General features: G+C 36.3%; 1 protein-coding gene across 12 annotated transcripts in view; it reads left to right on the forward strand.

Annotated features, from left to right (window-relative positions):
• The window catches only part of LOC106871743 (brefeldin A-inhibited guanine nucleotide-exchange protein 1), a 171,554-nt gene that overhangs the window by 2,425 nt on the left and 144,793 nt on the right, over positions 1–24,336 (forward strand). The window lies entirely within an intron of this gene.

Raw genomic sequence — 24,336 nt, forward strand, 5'->3', positions numbered from 1 at the left:
ATATATATATATATATATATATATCATTATAAACGAAGAAAAGCTCTGTAATAAATTATTGCTGGGATTGCAGACTCAAAGAGAGAGAGAGAATTATCGGAATATTGCAGTGAAATCGACTTTACTTTTTATCCCTCGGGGGATGGTATTAAGTCAAGTACAACGTCTGTCCCAATATTTCTAGCCTTGAAGCTATTAATATTATCGGCACTGAGCTGACAAATCAGTAGAGAGGCGGACAAAATGACTTTCAATATTTAACTTGGTGACTACACGTCACATAAACAATGTCTTGCCTTTAACCCAACCCGGAGTCGAATTAATTCTCTATTGTGTCAGTTTAATTGACTACACACCTTGTGTCCACTTTAGGAAATCATTAATTACCATTATTGTTACTTATTGCGCTTTCGTGTCAATAAGGGTGTGAGTTCTCGATAAAAGGACCCGTGATATACCGGATCCGATGGAAGCATTTAAATTACACGCCCCCTTTTCTTGACAGTAAACAACCGTTGTTGCAGGTGAGGAGTTGATTGGCTGAGTCACTAACGTACCTTTGCACTGTACAGTTAAGTCCCTTTACGTTTCGAGTTCAAATTCAGCTGAGGTCAATGTTTACTTTATATCCATTAGTACGATGATGGGGGAAGGGTGATAATTGCAGACGTGTAATGTGGGGTGGGCCTTCATGCAAGATTGAAAGCTGTCACCTACATAGTCTACATAGTTTAGGGGATTTGTGTCAATGTAAGTCATCAAAACAATTTTTTTTGGAGGCCATTTGGGGCAGTGGATGGCGGAATAGGTATTTAGTTATGGCCTTACATTCTGAGTTGAAATCGTGCAGAGGCTTATTTGTCTTTCATCCCTTTAGGGGCTGATCAAATAAGTTACAAATCGAATAGTGGTGTTGATTTGTATAAATATTTGTGGTCTTGTTCTATATAAGAAATGATTATCATCACTTTTTAGTGAGTTTAAATCTGTAGTTTTATGGCTTGCAAAGTTTTCTGAAAAATTTTATCCCCTCAGTGAACCTACGAAGCAGTTTCACTTATGTTTGCAGAAAGGCATGAATATCCCAGATTCCTTGTATCTTTTGTCTTACAAAAATATTGCTTTAAATATGTATGTAGACATGGGCTGTGGTTAAGAAGCTCACTTTGCCACCATGTAATTTTGGGTTCAGTCCCACTGCACATCTTGAAGTGTTTTTCTACTATAACCTCAGGGTGACCAATGGCTTGTGAGTGAATTTGATTGATGGAAACCTCTGCAGAAGCCCATTGTATGTATGTATGTATGAATATGTATATATGTGTGTGTGTGTTTGTCCCATATCCACCGTTTGACAATCAGTATTGTTTACATGCCTGTAACCTAGTGGTTCGATGAGTTTGACTAAAACCCTTCAAGGTGGTGCTCCAGCATGGCTGCAGTCCAATGACTGAAACAAGTAAAAGGTAGACGGTATATCGTGATATACATATAGAAGTTATATTTGTATTTTTAATTTAGTCTAGAACAGTGATGCAGGACATGCTCCAGATGGAGCACATCTACTCTTAAGTCTTTAGTTAGCTACACAATGGGACTGAACTTGAAACCATGTGGTTGGGAAGTGAAGTTCTTAACCACACAACTATTATGGGCATACATACTTGTTAGTGACATCACAAAGGTAGTGTCTTTACGTGGTCACTAGACCTGTTAGAAAAAGCAGCTAAGTTTCCCTTGAATATCACCTTATCATAGAAAATGGAAAGATTGGATAATACAGCCCCTGAAAAACTCTGAATAAAAATATTAGGGTGGTCATTGGTTGGAATATCTTGCCTCATAAATACAGCTGATTTGGCTCTAAGCATCACTATCATAATAATCATCAGTTGTGTGTTGATGAAACAACATTGGAATCTCTACATGGTCATTTGACCTACTGTTAGGTCACCTTCAAATTACATCCCTATCATCTTGAGAAAGGAAAGGGCATGTTGAATTATGTAGTCTTACATACTTCTGAAAAGATGGGATTTTCATGGTGAAATTGCCTTCAGTGATAGGCCTGCTGGATCAAGTTGACTAAGAGTAAATGATAATTATGAGTTGTATATAATAGTATGTGATGGTGTGTAAATCAAATTTGGTAGATGCCCTCTTTGCAAACCAACATACATATATGTGTAGTTTTTTTTTTCTTTCTCTGACTTTTTTTTTTAATGTTCACAAAAAGAGTGTGCTTATTTCCTTTGCAAGCCTTTTGAGATTTGCAAGACTGAAGTGTTGTAGCTAATCCTCATTGTGCTGATTAATTACATTCCACATGCTAATGATATATAAATCAGTTCTTTTAACCTCTTTCTATTGGCCAATAAAAATAAACTGTGCATACTGTGTCACATGATATATGGAGAATTCCAGAAAGTACCTCATGATCAAAAAGGAATTAACTTGGTTCCTTTGCACTGAACTTGAGTATATTCAGTTCCTGTGCAGTAAGGGTTAATCTAATCCTTGATCATTGTGGGGAGGAATTCTAAAGGGCTGACATTCTAGAATTTAGTGTTTAGTGTTAGTTTTGGTTGGTGGATGCAGTATGAGTGATGAGAGGTGAGCGAGTCAGAAGTGTGAGTGGAGATGGCATGGGACTAGTCAGCTCCAAGGATCAGACCTCACAGTCGTGGTGCAAGGAAAGGTAGGGAAAAGAGGCAGTTTATCTGTGATCCAGAGGAGCAATTTCATACTGAATTGATTTGGTGACCTTAAAAAAAAAAAGGAGGTAGTTGATCTGTGATCCAGAGGAGCAATTTCATACCAATTAATTTGGTGTCCTTAAGAGTATTTATGTAGTTAGGATGCCTGTCTCTATGTTGCAGATGTGGGAGAAGCACTTTGTGGGTTTCCCATGGGCTTCCTGGAGGGTTAGTAATTGTTGTTGGAGTGTTTTCTGACTGTGAAGAGTAAGACCAGTCTTTGTGAGGTAGTTTTTGCTATGTTGTGGTTGTGTTTTCAAGGGAGAGATCCTTGATCCTGGTGAGGTCAAGCATTTGTAGCAACCTTTAGTGTTCTAGTTGCACATTATTTTGAGGTTGGTGATTTTCTTGATATGTATAGAACCAATTTGTTGGGTACTGATTGTTGTTTAATCTCATTCAGCCTAAATAGATTTATTATTAAAGGTATTCTAGCTATGTCCATGTTTTATCTTTTTTTCTCTATTAAATAACAATTATAGGGTATTTAGTGTGCCCTTCCTCATTAAAGACCTTGTTAAGGTGGGTGATTTAGCTGCTGTTTGTAGCAGCTTGAGTGATGGCATAGTGGTTGCTTCATTGGCTCATAGGTTTTATTTCAACCGTTAACATCCTGAAAGGTGAGCATTAACTCTGAAGGTCTCTTCTGTGGCAATGCTAAAAATTCTTACTCTATACTTAACCTGTATTGATTTCTCTATATGTTAGGGGGTTCAGGTTGCCCTCCCCTCTCTATTCTTTCTATATATTGATCTAGTTGCTGCTACAACCAACACAAAGTCTTATGCAGATGGCATGACTCTTCATTCCTCCTAATTTTTGCTGATCATGCTTCATCCATATGCAGCCAGTATTGATTTCATAACAAACATCTTGAGAGCACTCTGTGCCAGCCTTGTCTCTTTTAGCAGTAAAAATACTCTAGCACCACTCATAGAAAGAAAATACCACTGCATCCTTCTCCTCTAGACATGTGCAGCACTCAGCTAGAGCCCCCTCTCTCCTGGTAGAAACACTTTCTTAGCCTAGCTAGGACTATATCCCAAAGACTAGCCTTTCTTCACAGAGCCAAAAGATATTTCAGTCCCCAATAGTCACTGTCACTCTACAAGGCTCAAGTGAGGTTCACAATGAAGTACTGCATCCACGTGTTGGACAGTGCTGCCACTAAATATACAGACATCCTGCACTGCAGCCAAAGAAGGACCACTCAAGTGAGTGGCATTCAATCATGAAAGGACACACTCCAGCTTCTGGATTACAAGCATCCTGTTTCTTCTCTCTGCCTTTATATTGCTGCTATAAGAGCCTCTACTCTGACTGGTGTCACATCTCCACCACTCAGGTACTGCTGACCCCATCCATCTCGACTCCTTTTACCACCCTTATTGTGTCCACCCCCATCCCACATCGCCTTACATTAGCCACTCTGACCAGTCATTTCGCCCCAGAACATCACCACTTTGAAATCTCCTCCTTGCTCATGCCTTTCCTACTAGTGTTGACCTACAACAGTTTAAATGGTCAGCCTTACTAGTTTCAGAATGTCTACAAGTGTCATAGACATTGCCTTTTCCTTTAGACTCAGCTAGTAAAAAGAAGAAAGGAAAAAAGCCACATTACAAGAGGCATATTTGATTATCTCTTGTTTTTCTGAAGTCTATAATATGGAACACTTTATCAATTATCTCCAAAGAACTTTTAAAGCTAGTAAAACTTGGATCAGGCTCTGTAAAAAGTTACTGTAGTAGCCCTATATTACTACAAAACTTGACTATCTACAGCACAATAGCAAGATTAAGTTTTATTTACCAAGATAGTTCCGCTTCTCATGCTATGATGGCTAACTATGATACTCTCTTCCTTCTCTATCGCAGTCCATTGACATTTGTTTCTCCCTTTAATGCTACTCATCACTTGCTCCTTTTTCTTTTTTTAATCTACATCCAAATGTGCATTTATTTCATAAACTCTGTTACCTTCTCCTATACTGCCTCCAATTCTTGGAATACCTGCATTGAAATTCATCTTTCATGTTTATCATTTATCCCTTTTTATTATCATCCATCAGTTGTTCACCCCTTCAACCAACATATCCCATTCACTCTGTTTCTGCCATCACACACTTACTTGTTCCACATCTGCCCCTTCTTCCATCATTACTGTCATTTCTACTTACCTCCTTGGCCACGTAGCCCTTAGTGAACATAGTGGTTGCCTAAGCTATGGCAAATGAAATGTATGAGTTAACCCTTCTTGGAAGGCAATAAATGAAGCTGGCTCAGATCATTTGAATCATGCCAACATGTAAAGCATGTGAAATAATGATGATATGACCCACATTCACAAAGTGAGATGGCTGAGCAGATAAGGTATTAGAACAATTTATTCATTGGTCATGGGTTCAAGTCTTTTGTAGGTTGTTTGTTAAACTTCAAGACAGAACACTTTATTCTTATTTCAGTTCACTTATCTGTCAGTCAGAATAGGTATCAGATCAAAAGTGACATGTCTTCTCTGGTATACTATTGTCTTATTCAGATTTCTGCCTCATTCGCTTCATGCTATAAAATCCGAACTTACCAATGTTCTCTTATAATCTATTAGAGCTTTGGAAATGTACATTTACACACACATGCACACATATGCATTATGTATTTATTATTGTGATTGGTAACTGTTTCTTGTGTACTGGAATGTCTTTTTCTTCCCTATGAAAGGAAATATGAGCAGGAAGAAATGCAATTTGCATAGATTAGTTTACTGTGTATATCAATCACCTTCTTAGGGTGTGACCCATACGCTATAGCTTGGGCCATCCCCTATTCATCTCTTTTGTTGTTATAGTTTACACTATGTGCACAATATCAAGTTCCTACCAACTCTTTTTCTGCATATTAAACATGTTCAGTAGTGTCCTGTTGTCTTTCTTGCCAATTAATTCTTTCTCCTTTGTTTGATTTACTCTAAGTTCTTTCAATTCTAAACCTTACTTTGGTATTAGAAATTTCTTCTCTAATTCTTTAATTCATTTATGAGAACTAGCGCATCAACATAAAGTAGTTCCCTTACCTGCACAAAAAATACTTCACTGAACTTATTGTCAACTCTCACTTTGATGGTTTTCACAGCTCTCACAAGCTCTCCGTCTACACTTAGTTTACTTTGTGACTACTAGACTCCAGAGTGTGGTACCTTGTCAAATCCACCTCCAGACCAACAGATGCTAGGTATAATGAATTGCTCTTTGCTAAACATTTCTCTTGTAGTTGCCTTACTGGAAAGAGATCAGTGATACTTAGTATTGGTACAAACTTGAACTGTAATCTAATCTAAGATAATTTTCTTTCTAATTAATTGTGCTATAACTCTGTTACTTTTGTAACTTGGTTTATTATTAATTTAATGCTTCTTATAATTGCTTCTTTTTATGATCATCTTCTTTGCCCTTGTAGCTGTTGATGATGACACTGCTATGCCAGTCATTGCAAATGTCTTATGTACTACTTGATTGACTATGTGAGTGACTAACACACCCTCAACTTTGCCAGATATCTTCAACACATCAGTTACTATCTCTGATGGTCAAGTGGTTTTTCTCTGCTTTAACTGTACTTTTGAGAATACTATTGTTAATTTCAATAGCTGATCCCTCTGTTGGATCTACTTGGGATAATCCTGTCTTCTTTCATGTATATTCTCTTCTGGCTCCCAGTTATTGTTTCCCTCTTTCTTGTATACTTTCCAAGCCTACACCTTAGCTTTTATGATTCTATCTACCATACCATTTCACCACTATTTTGCTTTCTGCTTGACTTGAAACCTGTTCAATTTACAGATCTGGTCTGTGATTTACTGTAGATTGTCTTGCAGAAATTCCTAGTTTGACACACTGACAGTCACATTTATTATATTAGATATGTTTAATTTTGGGGAAACTGTATTTCAGTTAAAGTGTATTTAATATATGTATGTATGTATGTATTAAAGAAAGCGAAAAATAAAACAAAAATGATAGTGCTCAGTAGTTGGTTCAATATGCTGACCACAGGAATTTCTGTCCAAGAAAGTTGTACACCATCTCCCTCTTTCTCTTACACACTCACTCTCTCTCTCTCACTTATTATTACTCCCATTGCCACCAGCAACACTACTACTTTTAATAAAACATCAACTCTCCCTAAATTTCTTTGTCTCTCTTTTTCTCCCTGTCTCTGTCTCTCTTTTTCTCCCTGTCTCTGTCTCTCTTTGCCACCACCCTCAACGTCTCCATGCCTATTATTACTCTCACCCTAACATGAGGAAGTGTCATTGAATAGTGAGAGAAGGGGTCAATGTGTGACACACTGACACACAGAAATTAGTTTTCGCATTTATTATATTATATATTTATATATATAAATATAGTTTTTGTATTTGGTTTGCAAGATTCTTTGTGAATTTGTGTGTTGAAGCATATCTTATTGTCTGGAGAGTGTCAGTCTTTTTTAGTTCTTTATTATTTAACACGCTTACCAGTTCGATTGCCACTCATTTATTTATTTTTTATAAAATTTTCGTTGTCTTGCAAACTTTTCAATAGTTGTTGACTGTCTGTTATCAGAGCTGCATTCTTTTTGTTTGTTTGTGCACATGTGTGCATGTGTATACACATATGTATCTGCGTGTGTATGCATATATATGTATGCATGTGTGTACATTTGTTTGTATGTATGTATTCTGCATATTCATGTGTTTGTGTGTGTGTGCGCATGCTTGAGTGTATCTATGTGTATGGGTTTGTGTGACTGTACATGTGCTTGTTATGTATGGATGATTTCCATATGTGTCCTTTGTGTGTGAAGTGTGCATGTGTGTGTATGGTCATGTGTGTATGTATGTGTGTGCTTGTCTATCTTTTACCTATGTACATATCTATCTGTTTACTTATCCATTTACCTACATTATATATATGTTTACATAAGTCCACTAATGTATAAACTGTGGGTATTGGGATATGACTGCCTTCTACATATATTTCCTATTTAGTATAGGGAATGTTTCATTTATGAGGGCGCACTCCTGTATTTGTCTGAGTCTTGGGTCCTTCAGGTGCTTGGATAAAATGCAGATGTCAAGTTGACCCAGTGTGCCTCCACACTGGTCTTTGGCATGTTGGTAGAGTATGGAGGACTGTTTTTTGTTGTCGTATTGTCTCAAATGTTGATTTAGTCTCTCGGCAATGCTTCTAGATCTCTCACCTATGTATATCATGTTCTTATCTTTACAAGCACTCTCTATTCACCTTATGTTGTAGACTACATTTCTAGTTCTACAGTTAATGCAGTTATCATTGGTGCTTGTGGTATTCTCAAAGGGGTACGTCCTACTTAGTTGTGATCTGATGGAACTCCCTGGCTTTTCAACAATCTTAATGTTGAGTTTGACCTCCTTCAGAGCTTTCCTATATATACATATATGCTTAGGCCTAGCTATAAGAAGTTCATTCTGTTGCAAGCTGGTCACCCTGTTTGATGACAATTTTTTTTTTGCCAATCTCAGAGGGGCTCTGAAAAAAATAAAGTGGCATGAATATTGCTTTCTTCAATTACATGCCAAAAATAATTTACTTTCTGTTTTGTAAGTAAAACCAAAATGTAGCTGGTCCCTAGCTACATTTTGGCATAAAAAAGGATTGAGATTTGGTCCAGTAGTAAAAAGTTTACATCAAAATTTGTAGTGACATTATAGGAAAGTAACACCACCAATCAACTTTAGATCTAAATAACTTTTTTTATTTTAAAAGCAAAATATATATCTTAGTTTCAATGATAGAAGAAAGCGTGAAGAATGTCATAGTTTTGGTCCCATGCAACAAAAATATGTATCAAAAAAGTTGTGAGGTAAAATATCACGAAAAAAATATAAGTAAGGCAAAAAATTAGATTTAAGTTTAATTAACTTTTTTATTTTAAAAACAAGCTATATTTTAATTAAGCTTAAATGATAGAGCTCAATTCGAAAAATTTCATGGTATCAAGCTAATGCAATGAAGTTTTAAAAGAAAATGTTATGAGTGTTTGTTTCTCAAATTTATGAGTCATAGTATAGTTCTGTACTTTTTTATGAATATAGTTCTAGGAGACTTTTAATATGTCACCAGCATCATTAAGGTAAGGAAAAAAATTATCAACGGCACCGCGAATTGACACATTTGACACATTATTAATTAGCATAATAGCATTGCCTGGAAAAAACATGGATTACATGGAGAATGCAAGCAAGAGAAATAATATTCTTAATATTATAAATCTGGAGAAGTTATTACACTTGGGAAAGTTCAGGGCAAGTTATTACATCTGATAAAGTACAGAACAAGAAAATGTTTGCTTAAAATATTGCAGCTAAGGATAAAATTTGAATATTAAAAATTATTTGATTTTAATTTACAAAGTAACATTATAATTAAAAAAAGCTACCATCATTTTGTTAAAATATTGACACACTAGAATACTTAAAGATGAGAGCCAGAAGTACCAATATAGCTAAAGTTTTATGCAAAGTAGAATAGTATATATGGTCGGCAAATTCATTATGTAAAAAATAGGCATTGGGTCAAGACTAAAAATGTGAAGACTTGGCAATAACTTAGGCAATAACTCAAGCAAATTTTACTGTGAATTTGTTGTTATAGGTAGGTTTTACTGTAATATATAACTAATTTTTGTATTCTATCTATTGTACTAACTAATTATGTACTACTATTTTTTATAACCTATTTTCAAATTTTTAATTATTAATTAATTTTAAAAAGTGAATTTTTTTGAAGTGCAAAAAATATTTTGAGTTATTTTTAATAGAAGTAACAAGTAATAGCAGATAGAAATAATAACATGTAATAAAGTTTTTAGTTTTAGTAAAAGCTAATATTTTCTAAATCTAAACATTTTATTTGAAATTTTATCCTTAGCTGCAATATTTTAAATGAAAATTTTCTTATGTAATAACTTATCCTGTACTTTTCCAGATTTATAATCTTAAGAATATTATTTCTTTTGCTCGCATTTTCCTATGTAATACATATGTGTGCATGGTTTGTGTCTTGGAGCTAATTGTTTAATGTCATTTATTGCTCTTCAGAACATTTCTCCATTTGTAACTAAAGCATACTTTCTGTGTTAAAATCTTGCTGAGGTTCATTTTAAAATGTGTTTCCTTGTACCTTTGTAGAATTAGTGATAATTTCAAATTTTGGCTTAAGGCCCCAACAATTTTAGGTGAGTGGGTAAGTTGATTTCATTGACGCCAGGTTCAACTGGTATTTGTTTTATCAACCCTGAAAAGATGAAAGGCAAAGTCAATCTTGGCGAAATATGAACTCAATATAAACCCAGAAGAAATGCCACTAAGGATTTTGTTCAACATGCTAACAATTCCATGAGCTCAAATAATAATAATAATAATAATAATAATCCTTTCTTCTAAAGGTACAAGGCCTGAAATTTGTTATGAAGGGTGTGGTCAATTACATCGACCCCAGTACTCAACTGGTAGATATTTTATTGACCCTGAAAGGATGAAAGGCAAAGTTGTCCTCAACAGAATTTGAATTCATAAGACAGACAAAATGCTGCTAGGCATTTTACCTGGCATGCTTATGGTTCTGCCAGCTTGCTGCCTTAATAATAATAATAATAATAATAATAATAATAACCCTTTCTACTATAGGCACGAAGCCTGAAATTTGTGGGGAGGGGACTAGACGATTACATCGACCTCAGTGTTTAACTGGTACTTAATTTCTCGACTCTGAAAGACAAGGTCGACCTCAGCAGAACTTGAACGTAGTAACGGGCGAAATACTCCTAAGCATATTGCCCAGCGTGCTAACAATTCTGCCAGCTCGCTGCCATTAATAATAATAATAATAATAATAATCATTCTTTCTACTTATAGGCAGAAGGCCTGAAATTTTTGTCGGGGCGGGGGCTAGTCGATTATATCGACCTTAGTACTCAACTGGTACTTATTTAATCGGCCCTGAAAGGTGAAAGGCAAAGTTGACCTCAGCGGAATTTGAATTAAACGTAAAGACGGATGAAATGCCGCTAAGCATTTTGCCCGGTGTGCTAACGATTCTGCCAGCATGAACCCCAGTACTTGACCGGTACTTTGTTTAATCAATCCCCGTGGTTTTTAATTAACCTCCGTGGTATTTGAACTGAGAGCAATAAAGCACCGGAACGAATACTGCAAAGCATTTTTTTTTTCTGACGCCCTAACAATTTTTCTAAGAAATAATACTTTCCTAACATAAGCACAAGGCTAGAAATATGGCGGAGGAGGAGGAGTATTGTTGGTTATATCGACTTCAATACTTGATTACTACTTTATCTCATCGTTACTGGAAAGATAAAAGGTAAAGTTTCTTTCGGTAAAGAGCGGTAACTAAATAGCGCACGTTAGATTAATGATGGTTTCAACATGTTTAATTACTACATTGACCACAAACCTAATACCCTACACAGCAGGTCGACTATTTTATATAGTTCCGTCATTATATTAAGGTGTATGTTTGTAATGTTACATGAGGTGAGGTGACATTTGTCGAGCGATAAAACACCCACTGCTGACTATGTAATACACCTGATGCTAGGTTTTTGAAAACTGTTTAATAGATGTTATTATAAATAAATCTGTCTCTGCATATATACATCTCTCTCTCTCTCTCTAATATATATATATATATATATATATATATATATATATATATATATATATATATATATATATATATATATATATATATATATATATACACAAAAATAGCATAGAATGGCTGTAGTCGCAGTATAAACTATTTGATCACTCGTGCTTGCTGTGTGTGTGTGTGTATAAACCTTTTAACGTACGGATTTTTTTTTACGATTCTTAGTTGGACGTGTCAGTCATAGATCTTTTATACATCTATATACGATTTTCGTATACATGTATATACATGCATAGGTGTATGCGTTTATTTTGTAATTAGTACGGCAAAACCTAAATATTGATAATGCTGATTTAATTTTGTTGTGAGAGAGAGAGAGAGAGAGAGGGAGGGAGGGAAAGAGAGCAATTTATGTCCGTCCTTTATGACCGATCAGAAGAGTTATTAAGATCTTAAGGGACGTGAGGAAATCGATGGTTTGGTCCAGTTTCGGTTATCCCATTTGATGTTGTGTCCATCATCATCTGGAGTTAGTCTCTCCAGTCCTTGCATCATACCGTACGCTTAGCGTGGAATCGGAAGATTTTTTTCGCCATATGATTTCCTTAACACATTTGCTTCGACAAGATTTAGTTTGTTTTTTTTTTTTCCTCTTTCACCCCGTTCTCTGTTTCTTTTACAACGTCACTTTTTTTTCTTTGCCGCTGTCACGTTCACACATAGTATACGTGTGTGTGTGTGTAGATGAGTACTTCGGCACACACATTTGTACACGAAGACAAGCGAGTTTTATACACAGGAAATGTCACACCAATATAACTATTTGTTGCATTATGTGTGTGTGTGTGTATATATATATATATATATATATATATATATATATATATATATACATACATACATACACACACACACGTTCGATATTTGCACGCCTTTTTCCTTTAGACGTATCAATCATCTATGTTTCCATGTTTTTTTTTAATCAGTAAGACGTCCTGGGGCTTATTTCCGTTTACTACCACTACTACTACTACTACTACCACCACCACCACCACATTACTAAAATGTAACCACACACACACACACGCACTTCCACTCACACAGTCGTTGTTGACCATGTCTTAATTAACTGAAGGACGTGTCCTTTTCTAAACGAGCCATTGTCGTGGCTGTGTACCACCTCCACCACTAAATATCGCTCTAAGAATACAAAAACACGACGGCCGCCAATCACACCGACTACTACTACTACTACTACTACTACTACTACTATTTTCCCAAGGCCACACCCACCATCACCAATATCACTGCTACTTGTCAACTATCTCCTGTTGGAGACCACGAAGACTAAGACCGCCACCACTACCCACCCAACCAACCGACCGACTGACCCCACCCTCTTATGACTATATCTTTTAAGGCCACCCCAGTACTATACCTACTCCAACGACACCTGTACTACCCTCCGCCATCAAACATCTCTTTCCGATGACCACAAACAACGTCTACGACCATCTCATTACTATAACCACTCCAACCTGAATACGATCTTTTTGTTGTTGCTGTTTTTGTTTTTCCATTAATTTATTTCGACAAGATTACGGCCAATTACAATGTGTATACAGACAAAGCAGAGAACGGGGGCATATGACCAAGGCCAAAATTGGCAGCAGAGTCAAGGCCACCACTGCTGTCATACCTATCACTGCTGTTATTATCATTCTTACCACGACGACCACTACTATATACCAATATAACATTGTTACATATGTTATAACACTACCATATTATGCCTTCTCTTGCATTACTTCTGTTTCCATTTTTATCCACCTTCACTTTACACCAGATGTGTGTATATGTATCTGTAAGTCCGTATGTATGCTTGTAGATCTGTCTATGTTTGTGTGTGTGTGAATTGATGTATTTCTCTGTAAGTTGTTTAGTCCCAGGTCAGCCCTGATTGAGCAAGGCTCGTGGTTAAAGGCGTTCCAGCCAGGACCGTCCTAAAGAAGAACGTCTAGGAATACATTCTCACATATGCTTCCCTTTTCCCAATAGTACGGCGTGATATGATGGAAATTCGGCTGCTATTTCTAGCAGTTATATGTACCACGTGGATACTCGTTAATTGCTTTCTTTCTAGGTGTGTGATGTTGATGTTGCATGTGTTTGTGGTTATCTCTAGTTCTGTATCCGACTATATTGCTTCATCATTCCTCTATAGACGGGTGGTTATATATTTACAGTACTTCATCGTGTCTTATGTGCTTGTGTATACAATCTAGAAAGAATATATATACATGACTGTGCATATGCACGTAACTGTCTACATATGTGTGTGTGCGCCTGTGCTTTTCTCCAGATGTTTGTTTCTGTTTATACTGCTTTATATGACACACATCCCTGTATATATGTGCATACAGTGTGTGTATGTAATATGCATGCTAGTGTGGTATTATGAATGTACATATCTATATCTTTAGGTGTGTTTGTGTATTCTTCTTGCGTACAGTTCTTGTCTTAGGTTAAATCATTTCTTAATTGTTTTCATGCTGTAACATTACCTCATATTGTTTATTTTCACTCCACCTCTTTGTCAAAACCACGTCATCGACTACATTGCACAACATAGATGTGTGTGTTTGTGTGTGTGTGTATATATATATATATATATATATATATATATAAAATACACACGTGGCTGTGTGGTTGAGAAGTTTGCTTCCCAGCAACATGGTTTCAGGTTCAGTCCCACTGTATGGCAACTGGGGCTAGTATCTTCTACTTTAGCCCCAAGCCAAAGACTTGTAAGAAGATTTAGTAAATGGAAATTGTGTCATCATCACATAAACAATGCTGGTCATTTCTAATTTTCATTGAGAACATGTCTGACCATGGGAAAATATTAACATGTTTGGAAACAGTTGAGGGTTGGGGACAGGAAGGAAACTTGGCCAATGTTTTGTGGTGTGAATTTGTATTTTTTTACATGTCTCACCATTGGTTGTAAACCATGGCTTCACTAATAGTGTCATTTGTCCACTACAAAAGCTTGTCTGGGCTTCTTGACATATCTTGACACATTGCCCAATTTTTGTAAAGTAGAAAAAAAAACTTGTTTTTATGTCATTTGTTTCTGGCTTTCTATATCAGCATGCCTGTCCTGCTTGTTTGTAAGACTGGGAGGTTATTACTTCACTTGGAAAGAGGTAGGGGTTGGTAACAAGATCATGTGGCTGTAGAAAAATCTGCCCCAGTAACTTTACATATGATCTATGCAAACATCGAAAAATAGATGTTAAAGTGATGAAAGATGATATGCATGTGTGTGTATATGTACATACATGTGTGTGTGTGTTGGAAATGGAATCACTTTCATAAAACTGGTGTAGTTCTCCATTTCTTCATGAAGGGTGGTAGGCATTCTTCCAATAACTACCTTAGTATAAGTTTAATTGGCATTCAAGCTTCAATATTCACTGTCATTCTGCTGCAAAGACTTCAATACAATCATTATCAATGTACACAAGCAAATCAGTGTGGTCTTGGCATGGCCAAAGTTGCATACATCAAATTTTCATCTTGTGAAGGATTCTGGAACAATATTGGCATACCAACAATGAACCATCATATGGTTTGTGGACTTCACAGCAATCATTGATTTTGTTGATCTGCAGATGGATTACCTGTGAAGGTGCTGAATCTAATTAGAGCATACTATGACTCCACACAAAGATAGATTTTGTTTTATGTTAAGGAATCCAAATTTATTGTAATTTATACAAGTCTCCTGTATTGTGCTCTAATAACTCTGGTAGTCAACTCCGTTATTTACTAACTTGTGGAACATGCTTTGGTATATTTCACAGGTGTTGGTATAGGATGACATTTTACTGTCACTCACCTTAACTATGCTGATGACTTCATGATAATTTACAACAATTATATGAATATCCAATCAGCTGTTGAATGCCTCTGTTGCCCTAAAAAAATCAATGTGACCAAGATGTCCTCCGAATGGGTAGAGAGACTCTAGAAGTTGATCAGTTCAATACTTTGGTATTACCTTCACTCTACAATCCAGTTGATGATATAACTGAAGAACACTGAAGACTGCTAGAACACATCCATGCAGGACATACAAATGCATTTTCAAGAATTTGGATTCCTTGTCATAAAACAGATGAGATAGATGTCTGTAACAATTGTATGCATGCTGGATTTTGTTGTCTTCATTGCCTGTTTTTGCCTTGGAGAAATGTGTAGCAACATGAATTTGCATCTACCAAACACTCAATCACTCTATCTTGTTGCATGGCTATACGACATGGCCAGTGAGATCAATGCAATTTAATTTTGATAGGCTTCAATTTAAATCACTTTAAAACAAGGTGTTTGTATCATGGGACCAGAAAAGATCTTAGGTGGGTTGATATCAAAAGGGTCAAAGATTGATTTGAGTATGTGTGTATTTTGTTGGTAGTGATTACACGTTGGTGTTTGTATTTCTTTTTATTTAGTTTTATGCTGATCGTGATCTTTTCTTTTGAATTTGTCTCTTAGAAAATGTATTTGTAATGGTGTTTGGGAGTGTCTCATTCTACATAGTATTTCATGGTTGGGTGACTTTTGCTATTTTAGATTGCTCAAGAGTTTAAAGGCTTGTTTATTGGAGGAGAGAATGCGTTATTTTCAAAACTAATTAAAAATATTTATTTCATTGGAGAATTTGGGAGTGTCTATATTGGTATGGGTGACCAATTGTGGGTAGTATTGCTAATATCTATTTTTGAATTTTGTTTTGGTAAAAATTGATATAAACTAAAAATAGCTAGATTAGTTTGTGTGTTTTGACCAAGGCTTGTTTTTGCCTTTCTATATGGTATACTGTGTTTAATTTGCACGCACACACACACACACACACACACACACACACACATTTATGTATATGGAAACTTAATGGATTTTCATTGGTTTCATTAATGGGTATCCAGTTGTCTGATCAACTGAACTGCCTACTTTCTGAATTAGCATTGTATGTGACTGTGTATTCCACAGATGTGTACCTGTAATGTAATTCTCAGGTGGAATCAGCATGATGCTGTAACTTAAATTACAGATGCAGTTCATCTGACAGGATTCTGCATAGTTTCCATCCACTCCATTTCACTTATAAGGCTTCAGTTGACTCCAGACTGCTGAAATACAGTGGGTATACAGTGTTAATGTCTGCATGTCAGTGTCTACAGGAAATTCCAGATTGTTGTTCCACCAAAGTAGTATTGGTTAGTGATTGGTACAAGAAGAGGAGAGACTAGTACACCTGGGCAGGGGCAGTAGCAGTTAGCTTATTCAAAAGAGTTGATATAATACTAGTAAGTAGTTGTAGAATAGGCAGTGTGTCTGTGTGCCAATCCATTGAAGGCATTTCATTGTGTATGTGGGCAAAATGTTCAATTTTGCTTGCATGAGTTAAATGGAATTTGTTGAGATAGATATTTTTATTGTCAGATGTGCTTCTTGTCACCACCCTTCACCTATTTCAAAGCAAGGTAATATTTCTCCATGGAAGACTGGAAACCAACAGCATTGATGGTGATGCTCATTCACAACCACCACATGGTGGTCAAGCCAAGAATACAGATTCACTTGTACATTCACATGTGCGCGCGCACACACACACACACACACACACACACACACACACACACACACAGAGGTCTTCTTTCAATTTCCATCTACCAAATGCATTCCCAAAGCTTTGATTGGCCTGGATCTATAATAAAGACAAGATGCGTAGCTGTGGGACTGAACCCAAGAACATATGGTTGAGAAGTATCCTGTTGTAATTAATCCCTTTCTCGTTACATCCTCAGTTCAGTTCTTGCAGATATTTTGTCCTTCTTGCATGGTAGATAAAAGGCAAGAAATAATTACAAATTAATTGACCGTTCTTTACATCCAAAATGTGTCACCTTTACTCTCTTTGAAATCATTTTCATTGTGGTTCTGTAAGACAGAGTTGGCAGAGTTGTGGAGAAAATGGTTAAATGGTGAATAAAATGGTAAACTTATTGAATAAAATAGCTTGCACTCTTTATTAAACATTCTTTTAGGTTCTGAATTCAGATACTTTTTATCCTTCCAAAACTGGATAAAATAAGCCTCAAGTCTTATGTTGACTGACTTATCATCTACAGGGCAAACTAATCCATAATGCATTATGTCCAAAATTTTTCCTGGGATGGCATAAATGGTAAATTGAATAGTTGTAAACATGGATTAGTGTATGGATCTTGAATCAATTCCTTGTTCTCATTGGCTTCTTCAATTACCACTTAAAGAGGAAGGTAAAGGTGGAAAAGCTGCTTTACAGTAAATTTTACCAAACTTGTGTGAATGTGAAATTCATTGTGGCAGATTTTCTATAGCTGGATTCCCTTCCTGTCACCAAACCTTACCTTTTTTCAAGCCAGCTAATATTTTCCCATTGCTAGACATGTTTTTCACAGAAAACTAGAAACAAGCAACTTCGCTTGTATGATGATGATGATCACCTACAACCATCATGTTAGGTTTAGACTGTAAAGAAGCAGGTGAGGATCCTAGAGTGGTGATATTGGTGGTGGTGAGGGGCTACATAGGCTGACTGTAACCTTGGAGGTTATCTCTTTTTTTAATGCTGATTTCTCTTTTTGATGTGACTTCCTTCTGTTTTTGTATTTTGTTTTTTGTCACCCCAACATTTTGGGTCCACTGAAGAAACCATTTTTATTAAACCCTTTGATACCAACCCACCTGAGACTGCCCATGGTTCTATGATACAAGCCTTCTGCTTTAATGTGATCTAAATGAAAACCTCTCAAAATTTCATGTCAAATTTATGCGCCATATGTTGGTTTTATGATGGCAAAGTTATTTTATTAAATTTTTTTTTCTTTTAAAAATTAATTGAAACAAAAGTAAACAGAAATCTGGTTACAAAAATGTTGATGTCTTGCAGTAAGCAGGTAACACTGCTCTCGAACTAAATCATTTGAGGTCTAATTTTACTTTGTATCCATCTGAGGGTTATTAAAATACTGTGTTCATTAAATAAGTATCAAAATTTCTGGTTGATTTCTGCTGCTCCTTAGTCAGAAAACCCTCATTCATTGGTGTTTCTTAGGTTTTTTAGTTGGACTGTCACCATAGCAACTCCACTTTATATATGTGTTTGTGCAAAAACAAAAGTGATCAAAGCAGTTCTGGAAGTGTGTAGCTTATCTCATAAAATGAACAAATGTTTGTGCACATGCATGCATGTATGTCTGTGGTGTATATGTATATATGTACATCTATGTACGTGTGTGTATAATATATATATAAATATAAAATCTCCCCTGCCAGTTATATAGCATTAATTCTGAGATGTTTTATATCACCATTGATGCTATGTCTGGGTAGACTGCCAAGTGTTTAGCAGTCATGTTTCTGTCCAGCTAGAAGCTATGAAATTTTTTCTTTTTCATCCTCTCCATATGACAACTTCCTTGGCAGTTAGCAGTTGATGGATGCACTCTTAAATTTGGCAAGAACTTCCTGGTTGAATATTTTGCAGCTGCATCCATCTATCTGCCTTGTGTAAAACTGTCATTTTTGAGTGAGATGCATTAAATCACTGGCAGTCACAAACCACATTTCACTTGCAGATTGGCATGCAATAAAGGCAAATGTGTGTGTGCATATATATATATATATATATATATATATATAGATATACAAAGAGGAGAAAAAATATTCAATGCATCTAGTAGTTTTATTTACTGGTAGTAGTTTTATTTATCTGGTAGTAGTTTTATTTATCTGGTAATTCAGTCTGTTGGTACTACATGTTCCTGCTCTGTATGAACACACCAACAAGAAACTCAAAGAAGCAACTAAATGGATCATCTGCTTTCAGCAAATACATTTGTAATTAAAAAAAAACAAACTGTTTTTGCATTTTATTCATGACTGTATGGTTAAGAAGCTTGCTTTCCAACCATGTAGTTTCAGGTTCTATCCCACTGCACAAGTATTTTCTGCTATAGTCTTGAGCTGACCAAAGCCTTATAAGTGGATTTGGTAGACAGAAATTGAAAGAAGCCTGTCATATATAGATATATATGAACAGGCACATCCATGGCTGTATGGTAAGAAATTTGTTTCTCAGCCATATGATCTTGGGTTCAGACCCTTGGTGTGGCACCTTTAGCTGGTGTTTTCTATAGCCCAGGCCAACAAAAGTTTTGTGTGTAGATTTATTGGATACTAAAAGAAGCCCATTTATGTATATATGTGTATGTATGCACATGTTTTTGTGTGAGTGTGTGGAAGCACATGGTTTAGTAGTTAGGGTGTTGCACTAGTGATCATGTGATTGTGCTTTTGATTCTTGGACTGGGTGATGCATTATGTTTTTGAGCAGAACACATCATTTCATGTTGCTCCAGTTCAGTGGAGTGGCAAAAGTGAGTAATCCCACAATGGACTAGCATTGTTAAGTGGACAATGTACACATGACAAAATCTGGGAAGCTGTCATAACAAGCCTATGGCTCCTGAAGAACCTTTGGTTCTTGATTTGATATAAAGCCAGTATTATGTAACACTGCTTGTCAGTGCCACATTAAAAGCACTCAGCACACTGTAAAGTGGTTGACATTAGGAAGGCCATCCAGCTGCAGAAACCAAACCAAATCAGCATGGACCTTGTGCAGCTCACCAGCTCAGCTTTCCTCACACTGTCCAACCCATGCCAGCATGGAAAACAGACATTAAATGATGATGGTGTGTGTGCATCTGTTTATGTAGTGTATTTGTTGTAAATGAGTGTCACTGTTTTACAAGCAGTGTCCTTCATTTCCAATCTTTTATGGAAACCTTAGGGAAAAATGACTAGAGTTGGTGACAGGAAGAGCATCTGGTTGTAAAAGATCTTCCTCAGCAAATTCTGCTTGACTCATGTGAGTATGGAAAAGTGGACGTCAAAAACGATGGTGAAAATGTTTTGTGGAAAGGCTGCTCATGTTCCAGCTGTCAATCATGTTATTGTTGTTTAACCCTAGGTCAACCTTAATTGAGCAGACCTTTAATCAAGGACATTAGTTGCAACCATCCCATCTTTTTATGGCTATCTAGGACTACATTCTCTAATGTGTTTTCTCTGTATGAAAATAGGAAGTTACATCTTTCTTTACATTGAATAAACATGTTGGATCTTTCTGATTTGGCAGACACCATTTATTTTCTAACGAAACACTTTCAAACTTGGGACACTGGTAGAATGTGTCATATAAAACATCTTTTACTCTTAGTGTTGTTGAGAAAAGTTTATATTTTTAAAGTTATTTCGTGTTAAAGTTGTCGTATTTCGGTAATTTCAACCAATCACTGTCATCTGTTGAGGTGAAAACAATTACTGCTGTGGTTTGTCAACAAGATATTGTGGCGGTGTAATGGGATCTTTTCCCTTGAATAAAATTAGTGTCGTTGTTTGTCAGCAACAACTATCGGTGGTACTGTTATTTATGACATCATTCGTGCGTTTGTACTGGTTTTTAGGGTTAGGGTTATGAGTATTTTTGCCAAATTTGGTGAAAACTTTATTGCGGTGTATTGAACAGATTTTCACCAAATTTGGCAAAAAAATACTCATTACCCTAAAACCCGAACCCTAACCCTAAAACCCTAAAGCTGAAACCAGTACAAACGCACAAACGATGTCATAAATAACTACTGCTGATAGCTGTTGTTGACAAACAACGGCATTAATTTTATTCAAGGGAAAAGATTCCATTACACTGCCACGTCTTGTTGACAAACCACAGCAGTAATTGTTTTCACATCAATAGACATCAGTGATTGGTTGAAATTACCGAAATATGACAATTTTTAACATGAAATAACTTTGAATATAAAAATTTTTCTCTGTTGTATGACAAAATATACAAGTATATGAAGTTTTAAAGTGTTTTGGTAGAAAACACACTAAATAAAAACTGAATAAAAAATGGTGTCTGCCAAATCAGAAAGATCCAATATGTTTAGACTTGATGTGGAAGTGAGCCGTATGCTTGCATCAGCTTCAGATGCCAAGCAGAGTTAAGTACTCTGCTGGGTGTGAACACAATGACTGTTGTGATGATGTGGCCAGTAGTATGTGTCAGCTAGGATGACACATCTATGTGTGTGAGTAACTTGCAGATGTGAAAAGCTTGCTTCCAACCATGTGGATTTGGGCTCAGTATCAATGTGCTGCATTGTGAACAAGTGTTTTTTGTAACCCTAGGCTGAGCTAAGGCTTAAGAGTAGATGTGGTTTAAGGAAACTGAAAGAAGCATGTTGTGTGTATGTATATCTTTTATATATATATATATGTGTATATATATATATATATATATATATAAAAACAAAACATTCAAACACTAAGGTTTGAAATAAGATGTTACTATTAATATCATCTGAAGATAAAATTTAAAATTGATGGTATCAACAGTAGTAACATAAGTGGTTCACAGACAAACAGCATTATTAAGCTATAATATACAAATTAGCATGCAGCATAAGGATGCAGAAAAGTCCATTATCATTGATGAAGATTTGGGTGTGAGACACACGTCTGCCAAGTTTGTGCCAAAGCTGCTTTTGGCTAACAATGCACTTGCCCATTCAGCACAGCTTGTGCAATAGTTTTTGGCTAAGCACAGCATTCCCCAGGTCCGACAGCCACCATATTCCCCCTTGTGACTTTTCCCTCTTTCCAAAAGTCAAATCTCACTTGAAAGGAAGATTTCAGGAAGTTGAGGAAATCAAAGTAAATGCAACAAGGCAGCTGTTGATTATCCCTGAAAACGAGTTGCAGGAATGCTTCCACCAATGGAAGCCACTGGATTAAGTGTGTGGCTTCCGAAGGGGACTACTTTGAAGGAGATTAAATGCCAAATTGGTATGTGTTGTAGTTTTGTTTTTATAGCTCCAGTCCGGATACTTATTGATCAGACCTCGTGTATACATATATATATATCTGTGTGTGTCCTTGTATCATCATCATCATATAAGTGATATTTTTCGTTTCCAGTCTTCCATGAAAAAGAAAAAAAACTTGTCCGGCCATGAGAAATATTATTTTGTTTGAAAACAGGTGAAGGTTTACAACAGGAAAGGCATCCAACCATAGCAAAATTTACCTCAGTAAATTCTGTTTGATCCATGCAAGCATGGATAAGTGGATGTTAAATGATGATGATATATATAGTTTTGTTTTTATAGCTCCAGTCCGGATACTTAATGATCAGACCTCATGTGTGTGTGTGTATATATATATATATATATATATACACACATACACACACACACATATATATCTGTATATAATATATTTTTCACATCCCATTTTCCATGTTGGCATGGGTTGGATGTTTAGACAGAATCTAATGGGTAAGAGGACCAAGTTTTGGTCTAATGTCTGTTTTGGTATGGTTATTATGGCCGAACAGCTCTCTTTACACCAACCACTTTACAGAGTGTGTATACGTATGTGTGTATGTATGTGTATATATATATATATATATATATATATATATAAAATGTTTATTACTGTTTAACATTTTTTTTACATGCTTGCTCGAGTGCAACGGTTATTTGTGTTGGTTGGATGCTTTTGTCCTCCAGCTCACCACTCAACCACAAAGGCAAGAATGGAATTTACTTTCGCTCAGTCAAGGAAATACTTGCTAGCAGAGTTATGTACCTTGTTCACATAAGATGGGCAAATATACCAAGATGTGGACCATCTGGTGTTGTCTTGCTCCTTAAACATACTCTCATTGTGCCTTGTTTCACAAACTATATACCTTAAACACAGTCATGGTGACAGCTATGCTCACTTACGCAAACACTTTGACTCTTCATCTTTCATTCATACAAAGCACTCTCTCACTTACTCTCTCTTTCTTGCGTATATAAATATACACTCCCTCTTCCCTATCTCATCTATACATATTTCCTCTATTCTCACTAACCCCCCTCTCAGCTCTCATATACATAATTCCTCATACGCACAGCTGCTTGTATATGCATGTATACACCTGCTTGGCGCACACACACACACACACACACACACACACACACTTTCCTATTCAATGTCTCTCTCTCTCTCTCTCCTTTTACTCAAACACTCTCTCTCCTTTATCTTTATATTTTCTTTTCCTGACACACCTATAAACATTTAACATCTATGGGCACTTGTGCTCTTCCTCTCCTGCACTCTCTGAGTCCCTTACTCACTCTCACTCTGTGCACTCTCTCTTGCAGATACATGCACTCTCACACATATGTACCTGCATGCATATATGCATGCAATACATGTGAGCGGTTTCTCATATATATGCATACTCTGCTTACATTTTCACTTATAATCTCTCTCTCTCTCTCATCCTTCAATAACTTCTACATCTAGTCATGACAACAAGCTGCCAGACAAACAGTTGTTCTAACATAGATTCTGTCTTTCACACTTTCATTCATTTTCTCTCTCTCTCTCTCACACACAGTCTCTTTCTCTCTCTCTCTCTCTCTCTCTCTCTCCCTCACACACACATCGTGACACGACAGTTGGCTACCACAAACAGTTTATTCCTCCTCAAGTTTTTCCGCTCTTCCTTTTCCTTATGCAACCACAGCTTTTACAGCACTTTTATTGAATCTCTTCACTGTCCATATTTGATAACTCACACACAAACACATCACTGGCACTACTGCTTACATAACCACCACCACCACTATGATCATCATTGCCGTCATCACTATCATTGATGCTACCACTTCCATCCCCACTATCATCATCACCATCATCGCTATTGTCAATTAT

Source organism: Octopus bimaculoides, chromosome 8, assembly GCF_001194135.2.
Source record: "Octopus bimaculoides isolate UCB-OBI-ISO-001 chromosome 8, ASM119413v2, whole genome shotgun sequence".
Lineage (NCBI taxonomy): Eukaryota > Metazoa > Mollusca > Cephalopoda > Octopoda > Octopodidae > Octopus > Octopus bimaculoides.